This window comes from Lithobates pipiens, unplaced genomic scaffold (genome assembly GCF_037356315.1).
Source record: "Lithobates pipiens isolate NorthernLeopardFrog02 unplaced genomic scaffold, aLitPip1_a1.2 Scaffold_18, whole genome shotgun sequence".
NCBI lineage: Eukaryota > Metazoa > Chordata > Amphibia > Anura > Ranidae > Lithobates > Lithobates pipiens.
The window spans coordinates 387,897,025-387,911,566 of NW_027507758.1; the positions used below are offsets into that span (position 1 = coordinate 387,897,025).

At 42.1% G+C, this 14,542-nt stretch overlaps 1 long non-coding RNA gene across 1 annotated transcript in view; it reads left to right on the forward strand.

The window, feature by feature from the left end:
• Positions 1-8,363: 8,363 nt before the first annotated feature.
• LOC143990181 (uncharacterized) overlaps positions 8,364-14,542 on the forward strand; it is an 86,038-nt gene continuing 79,859 nt past the window's right edge. Inside the window, exon 1 of the long non-coding RNA XR_013277200.1 lies at positions 8,364-8,593. This is a non-coding gene — a long non-coding RNA (uncharacterized LOC143990181). The remainder of the gene's footprint in view (positions 8,594-14,542) is intronic.

Consider the following 14,542-nt stretch of genomic DNA (forward strand, 5'->3'; position numbering starts at 1 on the left):
TAATGAATAAAAGCCATTTAAGACAGTTGAAACGGTTCCCATTACAATGATCATCGCTTTAACAAGCAATCATCACTAGTGACTCTGAGCTCCTCTGATGACAGAAAAGATTTTTTTTGCATACTGTCACTAGTCAGTGTCCCTGATCCCTGATCATCACCACACCAGTCATATGATGGTGCTGTACTGCACTGGTGACATTATTATTATTATTATTATTATTATAATACAGGATTTATATAGCACCAACAGTTTGCACAGAGCTTTACAATATGAGGGCAGACATTACAGTTACAATAAAATTCAATACGGGAGGAATACTTGTACCAAATTGTAATGTAACTGTAGTGTCTGCCTTAATTTTGTTAAGCACTGCACAAAAAAAAACTCAGTGGTGATTAAATACCACCAAAAGATGACATGTTGCTGTTTGTGGGTGATACCACTATACCACGCTGTCTCTGGAGATCACCATGGACAGGTTCAAATATTTTTCCAGCCTAACTATCAATTTGACAAAATGCACACTTTTACTATTGGAGGGCGGAACAGGCCAAATAGTCTTGACAAACTGTCCAATTCCCACCATATTCTTATTTAAATATCTGGGGGTCTACATTGCTGCTAACCTATTTTTGCCTTTAAAGCGGTTGTATAATGTTTTTTTTTTAACTTTTACCTACAGGTAAGCCTATAATAAGGCTAACCTGTAGGTAAAAAAAATATCTCCTAAACCTGTACGGTTTAGGAGCTATTCCCCTCGCAATGAGCCGCTGACTGCGGCAGCCCATGTGCACAGGGGATTCTCGGCTGAAAGCCCGGCAGGCGCCGGACCCTGCCGGAAAGAAATCTCCTGCGCGCATGTGCAGGAGTGACGATATCGCGGCTCCGGCCACTCACAGCGCCGGAGCTGCAATACCCGGAAGACCGGCTGAGGGAACATGTCAGCTCCCTCGGCGTGGATCGGGTGAGATGTCAGGGCCTCGTTCTAAGGTAAGTATTTCATAATGAGCTAGTATGCGGTGCATACTAGCTCATTATGCCTTTTCCCTTGCAGGTCTGAAAAAAAATAAAAAATGTCAGCGGGTTTACTCCCGCTTTAATATACACCCTTTATTGTCCAGGCTTAGGGATAGGGTGAATACCTAGAGTAAGCTGCGGCTGTCAGTAGCTGGTAGAACTAATTTCTTTAAAATTATTTTAATGCCCTAATTGCTCTATCCACTGCATAATTCGCCAGTGGTGATTCCTCTGAAAACCTTCAGAATAGTCAATTCTATTTTTAGATCCATGATTTGGAATAATCATACCCCCAGAATTAAACTAGAGCAATTAATAAACCTGAGGGATCAGGGAGGTTTGGCGCTACCTAATCCCTGGTTGTACTGCGTCGCGGCTTAGTTGCAGCACCTTGCAGGGATGTTTTCCACACCTTCTACTAGCCCCCCTCATTTACCATCGTCAGCTGCTTGCCTTATGCTGTAATGAATTGCCATGGATTCCAGCCCAGAAGGCTTGGAAGCAGGTCTATTTGCCAAACCACACAGACATTTTCCCACATATAATCTCCTACATAAAATTTGGTGGAAATCAATCAGCTGCAGCGGGTGGAGGGGTTCACTGCATATAGCCCTATCTGGGATAATGGATCTAATAAGGAATTGGGCAAGCTGTCCCAGGGTAACAGATGGAGTGGTTTGGGGTGACTCATTTGACCCATATTTTTCAGAATGGGACCTTACTCCCCCTCAGAAGAGGTTCTCCCTTCCCTCATACATACACCTATAATTACAACATGCCATTTGGGCTCAGGCAGTGGAAAATGTGTGGACCTTATCGCCAACCCCATTTCTTCAGTTACCCATGCTAAAGGCCTTATTTCCCAGTGTTACAGTATGTTATTGAGTACTTATCTGGATAGCTACCCCTCTAAGGCCCATGGCAAATGGGAGGGGGCCCTTGGTCAGCTTTCGGGTCGCCAATGGGAACATGCATTGCAGGTGGTGGTTACTAGCTCTCTAATTTCCTGAAAAAAACTATCCCAGTTTTATATTGTTTTGAGATCCCATTACACGCCTGCTTTCCTTCACAGCATGGGCATACTGGCAGACCCTCTTGGTTACAGATACAAATGGGACAAGGGTGACCTGATTCATCTCCTCTGGAGGTGTCCCAAACTACACAGCATTTGGATGGTGGTCCTCCATAGGGTGTTCCAAACTAGAATACCTCGGGATCCTAAATGTGGTTTGTTGGGTATCTTAAAGCAGACCTTCACTCATTTTTTCAACTTTCCATCTCTTAAATCTTCTGCTTTTGTTGTTTTAACTTTGGATAGTAAAACATTTTTTTTTTCTGCCAGTAAATACCTTATACATCCCACTTCCTGTTTCTTGTCTGGTCATTAGCCTAGGCTTATGACATCATGCACAGCTCTCTCTCTCTCACTCTTGTGAATGTTTGCCAGGAAGGGAAGGGGGATGAGTCATAAGAGGACCAATTAAAGCTGCAGAGCTGGAGGTGTGCATCTGTGTCTGTGAAAATCCAGGAAATGAACAGGCAACAGCTTCAGCTGTCCACAGCTAAAATGGCTGCAGCCAGACTTAGTGGAGGGAGATATCTGCAGCATATTTGGCAAGTACTGAATCACAGTATGCTGTATATAAAATAATATGCAAAGTGGTTGGAGGGAAGCTTCAGAATAGCAAAGTTGTTTTTATTACAAATTATGTGAGCAGACTGCAGTTCCTCTTCAAGTGATATTATCCCAGAGCAACCCACGCTGGTGGCAGCTAACTGTGCACTCTTCCAGGCTTGGAAGACAATTGTTATGCTCTGGAAGTCCTCCGATCCCCCCCTCACAGAAGCTATGGGTGACACATTCGGGAAATACTCTTATATTTGAAAGGTATGTTTATCAACATAGGGGATGCCCTGGAAAATTTGAAAGATTATGGGTGCCATGGTTGGATACCCTGGGCCTCAGTTCTCGCGAACTTGTACAGACTGAAGTGCCCCGGTCGCCCCAACATGATCCATATATGCTCTTGCACTTACCTAGTGGACAGTTATTTTGGACTTATCCAAAGTTTATACCCAGCCAGGATACATTAAACTCAGGGCAAAAATGTGCTAATAATGTGCTCCTTGATGTTATAATAATAGAGGTTTATGTCTTTTTTTTTTTTTAATGCCAATGATTGCTGTTGTGGAACGTGTTTTGTATTCTCTTTAATTTTTATTTTCTGAATGCTGCAAGACTGTGTCTGTATTTAACTTTGTTATCTTTATTTTTAATAAAGAACCTGTTTGATTTAAAAAAAAAAAAAATACCAACAGAAAGCTCTATTTGTATGAAAAAAAATATATATCATTTTAATTTGGGTACAGAAAGTGATATTTACTGTAGACTTCAAAACTTCAAAAATATCAAGTGCTCTATGTGCAGGTCACCTCTCCGTGCTTCCCTCCTTATGCCTACACACTCACCAGACCCAAGATGTTATGCTCGCTTTGCATATATCCAAAGCCATTTTTCCTGGGAATCTTCACTATGTTTTACTGGATCAGAACAAATATGCTCGCTTTCATATGCCCATAATCTTCATTCAAGTTGTCTCCACCAGCAGTACTCCTCTAGGTAATGCTGTGATACGTGCATGCTAGAGGAAAACAAATGTGTAATGGTGCAGTGATTCCAACATATGGCACCCAGCAACCAACTGCGTTCCACAGACCAGAACATGGTAGATGGAAGTGATGTCAGTAAGCCCTGTCGAACATGTTTCGTCAGTGCTGAAACCACTGCACCATTACACATGCAATTTGGCTAATGTTTTTATTACTTTTCAATAAACATTATCACACTATGGAGTATTTTGCCTGGTTTATTTTCCACTAACAAGCACACATGACAGCATTACCTAGAGGAGTACTGCTAGGGGAGAAAACTTGAATGAAGATTATGGGCATATGAAAAGCAAGAATAATAGTTCTGATCCGGTGAAACACAATGGAGATTACCAAGGAAAAAATGGCTAAAGCCGCGTACACACGGGCGGACTGTATGGCCTACTTAGTCCGTCATACAATCCGACGGACAGTCCGTCATACTTTCGAATGAACGGACTTGAACACACGGATGCACAAACAGTCCGTCGAAAGCTTGCGCGATGACGTGTACAGCACGTACAACAGGACTAGAAATAGGAAGTCCAATACACAGCAATGCACCCTTCCGCCATGTAAATCCTTTCTGAGCATGCGCCATTCTTAGTCCGTCGAACTAGCCTACTGACGAGCGGATTGTCCGCTGAAACCAAAGTATGACGGACAGAATTTTGAAAAATCCGAAATACTTAGTACGCCAGACTGCACGCTGAAAAAGTCCGCTGAAGCCCACACACGAGCGGACTGTCCGCTGAAATGTGTTTCGACGGACTAAGTAGGCCATACAGTCCGCCCGTGTGTACGCAGCATTAGAATATAAACAAAGCAAGCATAACGTCTTGGGTCTGGTGAGTGTGTAGGCATAGGGAGGAGAGCACGGAGAGGTGACTTACACACAGAGCACTTGATATTTTTGAAGTGTACAGCACATAGCACTCTCTGAAGCACAACAGATTGGATTATATGTATGGATCAATTTGAATGGGCACTACAAGCACTTTATTATATGAATGGAATGAAAATTTTAGCACTCTATGATATATAAATTGTTTATTTATTATGCACAGTATTTAATTGCATTTTGATCACTCGTATATTGTAACACCAGCACGCAGCTGTGGTTTCTATTATTTGGTATGAATATATGTGGCGTCCAGGCCCATCCGCCGAGAAACCGCATATATGCGTACAGCCGGCGTGAAGAGGTTAAGTAAATTAATAAGAATATGAGACCTGCTAATAACTACTATAATGCTGTTGTTATATTATTATTAAAGATAATATTTCCCTGCAAACAGCATATGTGCAGCTCCATAATTTCATTTAGTATCGTTTTCAAAAGTCCAACTGAACACTCATTTAAATCAACTAAACACATACCAGGGGCATTCAAAACAGAAGGCAAGTGCTTCTATGTTTAATAGTTTACTATGGTTGTCCATAGCTTGTGTGTTTGTGTGTGTGTGTGTGTGTGTGTGTGTGTGTGTGTGTATATATAGATATATAATCTCACAAAAGTGAGTACACCCCTCACATTTTTGTAAATATTTTATCCTATCTTTTAATGTGATAACACGGATGAACTGACACTTTGCTACAATGTAAAGTAGTGCGTGTACAGCTTGTACAACAGTGTAAATTTGCTGTCCCCTCAAAATAACTCAACATACAGCCATTAATGTCTAAACCGCTGGGAACAAAAGTGAGTACATTCCTAAGTGGAAATGTCCAAATTGGGCCCAATTAGTCATTTTCCCTCCCTGATGACATGTGACTCGTCAATGTTACAAGGTCTCAGGTGTGAATGCGAAGCAGGTGTGTTTCATTATGTGTTATCGCTCTCACTCTCTCATACTGGTTACTTGAAGTTCAACATGGCACCTCATGGCAAAGAACTCTCTGAAGATCTGAAAAAAATAATTGTTGTTCTACATAAAGATGGCCTAGACTATAAGAAGATTGTCAAGACCCTGAAACTGAGCTGCAGCACGGTGGCCAAGACCATACAGTGGTTTAACAGGACAGGTCCCACTCAGAACAGGCGTTGCCATGGTCAACCAAAGAAGTTGAGTTCACATGTTCAGCATCATATCCAGAGGTTGTCTTCGGGAAATAGACACATGAGTGCTGCCAGCATTGCTGCAGAGGTTGAAGGGGTGGGGGGTCAGCCTGTCATTGCTCAGACTGTACGCTGCACACTGCATCAAATTGATCTGCATGGATGTCGTCCCAGAAGGAAGCCTCTTCTAAAGATGATGAACAAGAAAGCCTGCAAACAGTTTGCTGAAGACAAGCAGACTAAGGTCATGGATTACTGGAACTCCTGTGTCCTGTGGTCTGATGAGACCAAGATAAATGTATTGGGTTCATCAAGCGTGTGTGGCGGCAACCAGGTGATGAGTACAAAGATAATTGTGTCTTGCCTACAGTCAAGCATGGTGGTGGGAGTGTCATGGTCTGGGGCTGCATGAGGGCTGCTGGCACTGGGGAGCTACAGTTCATTGAGGGAACCATGAATGCCAACATGTACTGTGACATACTGAAGCAGAGCATGATCCACTCCCTTCGGAGACTGGGCCGCAGGGCAGTATTCCAACATGATTACAACCCCAAAAACACCCCCAAGATGACCACTGTCTTGCTAAAGAAGTTGATGGTAAAGGTGATGGACTGGCCAAGCTTGGTTCCAGACCTAAACCCCATTGAGCATGTGTGGGACATCCTCAAACAGAAGGTGGAGGAGCGCCAGGTCTCTAACATCCACCAGCTTTGTGATGTCGTCATAGAGGAGTAGAAGAAGACTCCAGTTGCAACCTGTGAAGCTCTGGTGAACTCCATACCCAAGAGGGTTAAGGCAGTGCTGGAAAATAATGGTGGCCACCCAAAATATTGACACTTTGGGCCCAATTTGGACATTTTCACTTAGTGGTGTACTCACTTTTGTTGCCAGCGGTTTAGACATTAATGGCTGTGTGTTGAGTTATTTTGAGGGGACAGCAAATTTACACTGTTATACAAGCTGTACACTCACTACATTACATTGTAGTAAAGTATAATTTCTTCAGTGTTATCACATGAAAAGATAGAATAACATTTTTACAAAAATGTGAGGGATGGTACTCACTTTTGTGAGATACTTTATATATACTGTATGTATATATTATACTGGGGACAGGAGTACATGTATATCTTTCTCCTTGTTATCTTACATGCACTATACCAAATATTTAGGGCTGTTATACAGTGTGCATGTGTAGTAGTCACCTTGCTGTTTATTAGTGGATGATCCTCTTTATTTCAATAGAGTTCATATGCAGTTCCTGTTATTTTACATAACTTTGTCCCTTCTGGTCTGGGAATCTATAGGTAGTTGTAGCTTAGAGCCCAATAACCAGCATAGGCTAGAGCCAGGTTAGGCATTGGACATCCACTTATGGTAGTTAGAGGTCCAGTTGCATGACAGATTAGAAACTAATAGGGAATAAGGTGCAGAGTAGATACACTAACTTTGAGTTCAAGTGCCATACCACGGTTTTGGCTGGTGAGAATATGCATTCCAGGCTGGACAAAGGTTGTAGGATCCCTAAATTACTACTGATCTTTATATCTCTGTCACAAAACTGGACAGGCATTGCGATAATCCTGATGGACCCTTGCAACTGAACTTTGCTGCAACATTATTATTATTAATAACTATATAAACCTGGGTGTATGCACAATTAAATCAAAACTTTTGTTAGGCCTTTTGCTAATTATACCTGTTTATACATTGGATGTAGGTATTATTCTTAATCTTTTACATAAAGCTTGTATTTCCATTCTAGTGTGCATCTATATACTTACAGTATGGTTAATGTTATATGCTGATTGCAGTAGTTCATCTGCATTCAAATACTTTGATTAGATTACTGGTTAATTTCCTAGGATGGAAATCCCCTCCCTATCCTGTATGGAGGCACTGTCAACTTTATTATCAAAAACTTCCGCTTAGCATTTTTTTTTGTTCTCTTATTTACCTACAGGTTTAGCGTCCTATCCTATTTAGGGAGGGCCAGTTCTTATGTTCATTTGGGTGTTTGCCGAATGAGCGAAAAGGCGATGTTCTGGCCAAACTTTTGCTCTGCTCGAACTGTTTTCCCAACTCTATGTACTGCATTGTTTTCTTTTGGTACCTTGAAAGTCTCCTAATCCTTATCTTACATATATTGCTTATAAACGGTATGCTGGAACCTATATGCAGTACACACTGCCTGGACAACCTATTGTAAAGCCTTTTATTATTTTTGAAAACACCTTGGTCCCTATATTGTTGAGGGTGAAGACCTCCTCTCCACATCCTTGGCCCAGAAGAGGTGGAGGTCTTTGAGGGCAGGGGAGCTTTTCAGGATTTGGAAGCCTTCTTGCTTACTAAGAGAAGCTGACCAGACTAAATGACAGCCATACAGCTGATAATTGTTTACCACATCAGCTGTACTGCACACAGACTTGGTTTGGGTCAAACTCATGTTCTACCCAAATCCAAAGCTTATTTCTAGTCTCTAATAGGCTAAGTTGTGACTCCTTTTTCCAACAATGAGCAACATTACTGTAAAACGTTTGACCTTTCATTGACATATGAGATCTAAACAGTTCCATTTGTGACAAATACTGCATATTGATGGATGACCATATTTTCTGTTAATACTTTCAGGAGCCTACTTCAAAATTAGCTGAAAGCCTTTTCACAGCTAAAGATAATATACAAGATAAAAAGATCCAAAGGACATTTATATTAGAAAATAATACAACCACAAAATTAAGATTATTTTTGAAGAACAGCAGCAATCAACAAAATGTACTGTCAGCAAGCAATGCTCTATTAGAAAATAACAATCCCTTGGAGGTGTCAACAAATGCTTCTGCTCGTTTACAAGCACCACTAAAGGTATTGTTTAGTATTTTATGTTTCAGTCGTTTATTCAGCAGAACGTGTTATATTTTCAATTTTCAATTACCCTGACACAACTTTTGCACATTTGTTACTTATCATTTGTTGGTAAATTTTAAAAGCCCAGATAACACTTGGGCAATGTAATTATATCACAAGAGGCAAGCTCAGGGCACCAATGTTGGGCAAAAAGCCCAGTTGTTTGACTGGATTTTATCTGTTATCACCCAGCTATAGTAATTTAAGGACTGGGCTGGTGGTATGCTGGACTCTAAACTTGGTTGTAGTTCTGACTGTATTAAGAAATTATTGTTGTAGTGTGGCAGTTCTCTATTTTCCTGTGGCATTCCAATGGGGTGCCTAGGGGAGTTAGCTTGTATGAAGAGAAAGGATGAGACCACTAAGTGGTTCAGATTTTATTTTCACAGCATAAAAGGTCTATCAAAAGTTGACAGTCAATGATTTTTGGGGGTCATGCACAAACCCCCCTTCACCAAAGGAAAATACATTAAAGTCTCTTTTATATAGGTAACACCTAACAACAACTATATACTGTACTTTGTGTGTATAGTCAACTTCATAAGGATATACATTTTAGTGTAAATGTTTATTACCATCCCTACCAATTATAATTAACCAGTTACAATATGTGTTTTACTTGTGCCAGTTTTCACTTTTGATTTTTTTCAGCCAGTTATGTATAGAAATCCAAAGCTGCATTTTGAAATGTGAGTCATGAACACAGAGCTACTTTTTATCTATTATGCACTTCTGAAGCATTAAAAACTGAAATAAATTTTATTACCTGACCTTACTGAACTGCTAGCTGAAAGACTGATGGAATGTGTAAGATAAGAACAGAATGCTATCATTCTGCTATATTTTCTACTTACTCAGTAATGTTAATAAGTTGGGAATTTAACCACTTCAGTACAGTGCATTTACACCCCCTTCCTGACCAGATCAATTTTCAGCTTTCAGCGCTCTCACAGTTTGAATGACAATTACTCGGTCATCCAACACTGTATCCATATGAAACTTGCGTCCTTTTTTCCACACAAATAGAGCTTTCTTTTAGTGGTATTTAATCACTAGTGGGTTTTTTATTTTTTGTGCTATAAATAAAATAAAACGTGAACTTTGTGAAAAAAATGCCTTTTTCTTTGTTTCTGTCATAATTTTTTGCTAATTAGTAATTTTTCTTCATAAATTTTGGCCAAAATTTATACTGCTACATATCTTTGGTAAAAATAACCCACATTAGTGTATATTATTTGGTCTTTGTGAAAGTTATAGAGTCTACAAACTATGGTGCCAATCACTGAAAATTGATCACTTCTGATCAGGCCTTCAGTACATTAGGTGTATCTCATTTCTTGAGACACTAACAAGTCAGGAAAGTACAAATACCCCCCAAATGACCCCTTTTTACAAAGTAGACATTCCAAGGTATTAAGTAAGTAGCATGGTGAGTTTTTTTAAGTTGTAATTTTTTCCCACAATTCTTTGCAAAATGAAGATTTTTTTTTTTTTTTTTTTTTTTTTACAAAATTGTCATATTATCAGGTTATTTCTCACACACAGCATATGCATACAACAAATTACACCCCAAAATACATTCTGCTACTCTTCCCGAGTACGGCAATACCACATGTGTGAGACTTTTACACAGCCTGGCCACATACAGAGAACCAATATTGATGTAGTACCTTCAGACGTTCTACGAGCAAAAATGACGCATCTCATTTCTCAACCACCTATTACAATTTTGAAGGCTCTGGAGTACCAGGAAAATGGAATTGCCCATAAAATGACCCCATTTTGGAAAGCAAACACCCCAACGTATAATCTGTGAGACATAATGAGTCTTTTGAGGTGCTGGGAACTAGAACTGAAGTGGGTGTTTAGACGGCAGGGCACGTCATGCGGCGTACGTGAGAGGGGAGGGGCCTAGCTGCGGCTTCCACGCGAAGGGATGGAGGAGGATTCGCCGTACCATCCGGAGCTAAGCGCAGGGAGAGAGCGCGGCGCTCCTAAATGATTCCGGCTCCAGCCCCAGCACCCGCAATCGAACGCCCGCTTGCCCGGACCAGAGAGCACTCCCAGCGTGATTCGGAGGGACACCGGTAGACGGCACGGAGGACCTCGCCGGAGCGAGCGGAGCCCTCGGCTCTACCCCTCCCCCCATACTCTTCCACCAGATGCTGTTGTGAGAGTACAGTCCCTGTGAGCTGAAGAGCCAAAACACGAAGAAGACTACTAACAGGTCAGACCCATCCAAACTGTTTTCTTTTTTTTTTTCTCTGGATTGTTACATATTTCCCAGCTAAGTAATGAGCAGGAGCAACTAAAGAGCAAGCTGATGGATTTAAATGCAACTCATCTAATAGCAGCACTTTGATTACACATATCAATATTCACATGCTACTCTATGCCCTGAAAAGTACTGCCCTGGACATTGATGATATATGGCAATTTTTTTCATGTTACTTAAGCCTTGAAAAGTACAGCATTGAACCCTGATATACTCTTGATTGGTGAGGCATTTTTTTTTTATTTTTTTTTTATTTATTTTTTTCTTGCTGCCTCGGCTTGAGTTGATCTAAATTAAATTTAGCCCAGTTCAAGGGCCCCCATCTGTTTGTAAAGCAGTTACGGGCAAGATCATATGCTCCCGCTTTGTATGAGTGGAGAAACCGGGGACGACTAAGTCTGAGAGTCGCATTAGGACTCCCCTATCGCAGGAGGGACAGTGGAGAATACACCTGTGTGTAAAGAGTAAAGGGAGAAAAGGGGACCCCTTGTGGTTCGTTTGGTATTATCTTTTCCTTTTGTTCTCCTTTTGGCCTCTACTGCTCAAAGACTTGGACAGTTAAAGGAGATACCCTGGTCCATACTCTTGCCCAAGGAGAGGCGCAGCAGATCTCCCCTTTGCTCACCGTGACCAGAGAGCTTCACGGACTGATTACCTGGGAAGAGCTTGCTGCCTCATAGACAGGCCAATAGCTAGCTCAGAGGAAAGGATTTAACTATTTTTCTTTATTATTACCTGCACCCTTTTTTTTCTTTTTTTTTGCTTGCTTTTTTCAACTTTATAGCCTTTCTCTAAGGTGTCTCCAGGCGAAAGGGAACTCTGGGGAGGAGAAAGCCAAAGAGGGACAACATGAGGGGTAGAAACCCAAAAGGTAATGACTCTAAAGCCCCTAAAGAGAGCCTAAATACAAGCTCGATTCAGAAATATCTCAAAGAGACAAGCCAAAAAAGTCCAGGCCTGGACAAAAAACAATTGGGCAAGCGAGAGAGGAGGAAGGAGGCTGGAAAAGCAACTGGGACCCAGTGCGATTCCTCTGGCGAAGAAACAGAGTCAGACCTGGAAGGTAAAAATAGAGAACAGACAGATATCTCCCAAATACCTACCAAAGGTGAAATACAAGAAATGTTTTGAAACTAGAAAACTTAATTAAGTCAGAGATCTTAACCGTTAGGGCGGATATGGGTCACCTGTTAAGGAGAATAGAAGAAACGGAGGATCTAATGGGCAAACAGGCTCAGGAATTACTAGACTTAAAAGCGCAGTCTAGAAAAATGCAAGAGGCTCACAGGGACATCTTATACAGACTGGAGGAGCAGGAAAACCAGAGCAGACGACAGAACCTGAGGATTAGAGCCCTACCGGAACAACAAGGAGAAGACCTCGGTGTAAAGATGAGGAAGCTATTTAACCCCTTACTAGGAAGAGTGGAAGGGGAAGAATTAAAGATAGATCGTGTCCATAGAGTAAGGAAACCTCCAGGACTAAGGGTAGAGGTACCCCGAGACGTGATCGTAAAATTTCATCTTTATGAGGACAAAACCAAGATTTGGAGTAAACTAAGAGGTTTGCCCTCATTACAGTATGAAGGGACAACTCTACAAATTTTTGCAGATCTTTCCGCAGGGACCTTGGCTCGGAGAAGACAACTTAAACCCTTACTGGAACAACTGAGAAGTGTCAATATAAGATACAGCTGGGGTTTTCCGACAGCTCTGCTTGTTCAGAGAGAGGGAAGGACTTTCAAGTTAAAGTTCCTAGAAGAACTCGAGGACTTTTGTAATAACTTGGGAATTCCACCCCTTAAGATCCCCCGAGACTCTCGTGAAAATTAAGGTTATCGAAAGTGGGCCTATTAGGAGGGGAAGAGGGGGTTGCCAGCGCTTATCGCGTGGGCCCTTTGGTTTTTTTGGTCTGTTTCGGACTGTTTTTGTTCTTTTTCTTTCTGGTTGGTTTTCTTGTGGTGGGGGCGGGGGGGGGGAGGGACCTGGGGGGGGGGTGCGGGGTTGGGCTGGAGGGGAAGATGGATAGGTGGGGCGGATCCGGGCGCCACCACTCCTTGTCTGGAGACGGAGTCTCTCCCCCCCTAGCGGGGGGGGGACAGGGGGTGTTGAAGTGGAAGCCCGCAGTTGGAGTCACACCCTGGAAGGTATTACTTGCAGAGGGGGGCTGTGCCACCCATTGTCAAGTATAGGCCAGGACAGGGCCAGGGGCGGGGGAGGGGGGTGGGTGAAGGGATGGGAGGGGTGGGGGGAGGGGTGGGAGGAGAATTGCCTTGTAGTATGGGGGACCGAAAGAGACATGAAAATCTTGGGTTGGATAAATAGGTCCAGATTAAGTACGCCAGTAGCCAGTACAGGATGACTGAGGTAAATTTTATATCCTACAATGTAAGAGGATTAAACGCCCTAAACAAAAGGTACAAACTCTTAATGGAATTACATCAATGCAGAGCTGAAGTGGTGTTCTTGCAGGAGACTCATCTTTCCCTGGATTCGAATGTTAAGTTATATTCAGACAGTTTCCCGACCTGGTTCTACGGAGATTCCCCAATTAGGAGGGCTAAGGGGGTGGCAATTGGATTCGAGAAACATACACGATTTACTCTGCTCGATAGATTGACTGACCCTGAGGGCCGATACCTGTTCCTTAAGGGAGAGCTAGGAAACAAGGTGTTTACTCTTGCTAACGTATACTGTCCAAATAATAATCCCTTAGGATATATGAAACGGATCCTGCGAATATTAGCAGAATTTAAATCTGGCGATGTAATCCTAGCAGGGGATTTTAATTTTTGTATGGACTCCGCCATGGACAGTACGTCCCGCGCAAGGGGGACGAATGAGAGGACCCTGAAAATATTTAAACATCGCCTGAAATAACATCAAATGGTGGACGCATGGCGGACACAACATGAGAAAACGAAGGACTTCTCTTTCTATTCCCCAGTGCACGGGACGTATTCCAGATTGGATTACATATTGGTGGACCACAGGCGTCTAGAGGACGTCGTAGAGACAGGGATAGGAATAGCCTCCCTCTCTGATCATTCTCCCGTGACAATGAGGATGAGGATACCTGGGCTATACAGACAACCCTTTACTTGGCGATTAAATGAAAATCTTGTACAGGACAACGATACCATCGAGATAATCCGGAAAGAATTAGAATTCTACTTCTCGACGAATGATACAGGGGATATCTCGGGTGCCTCCCTATGGGAAGGACATAAAGCATATATCAGGGGTATCCTCATCTCCATTGGCACAAATAAAAAAAAAGTTAAAACTCAGAGAAGGGAGTACTTGATTAAAGAAGTCCATAGATTAGAACAAGAGCACAAAAAACAAAAGGTCCAACAGCAGGAACTTTTTCACCTTTTGATTAATAAAAGGGAGGAACTTCAAGACCTCATGGATCAGGAAGCAAGGAGGTCACTTGAAGGGAGAATCAGAGAGAGACACTATGGGAAAAATAAAACTGGCAAATACTTAGCGAGACAACTAAAAGGGAGGAGGGGGACCAACTTTATTGATAAAATCCAGGACAAGAATGGGAAGGTGGTCCATACCACTAAGGAAATCGCGGAGGTATTTAGACAATACTACAGTGCCCTATATAATGTTGGCCAAAAA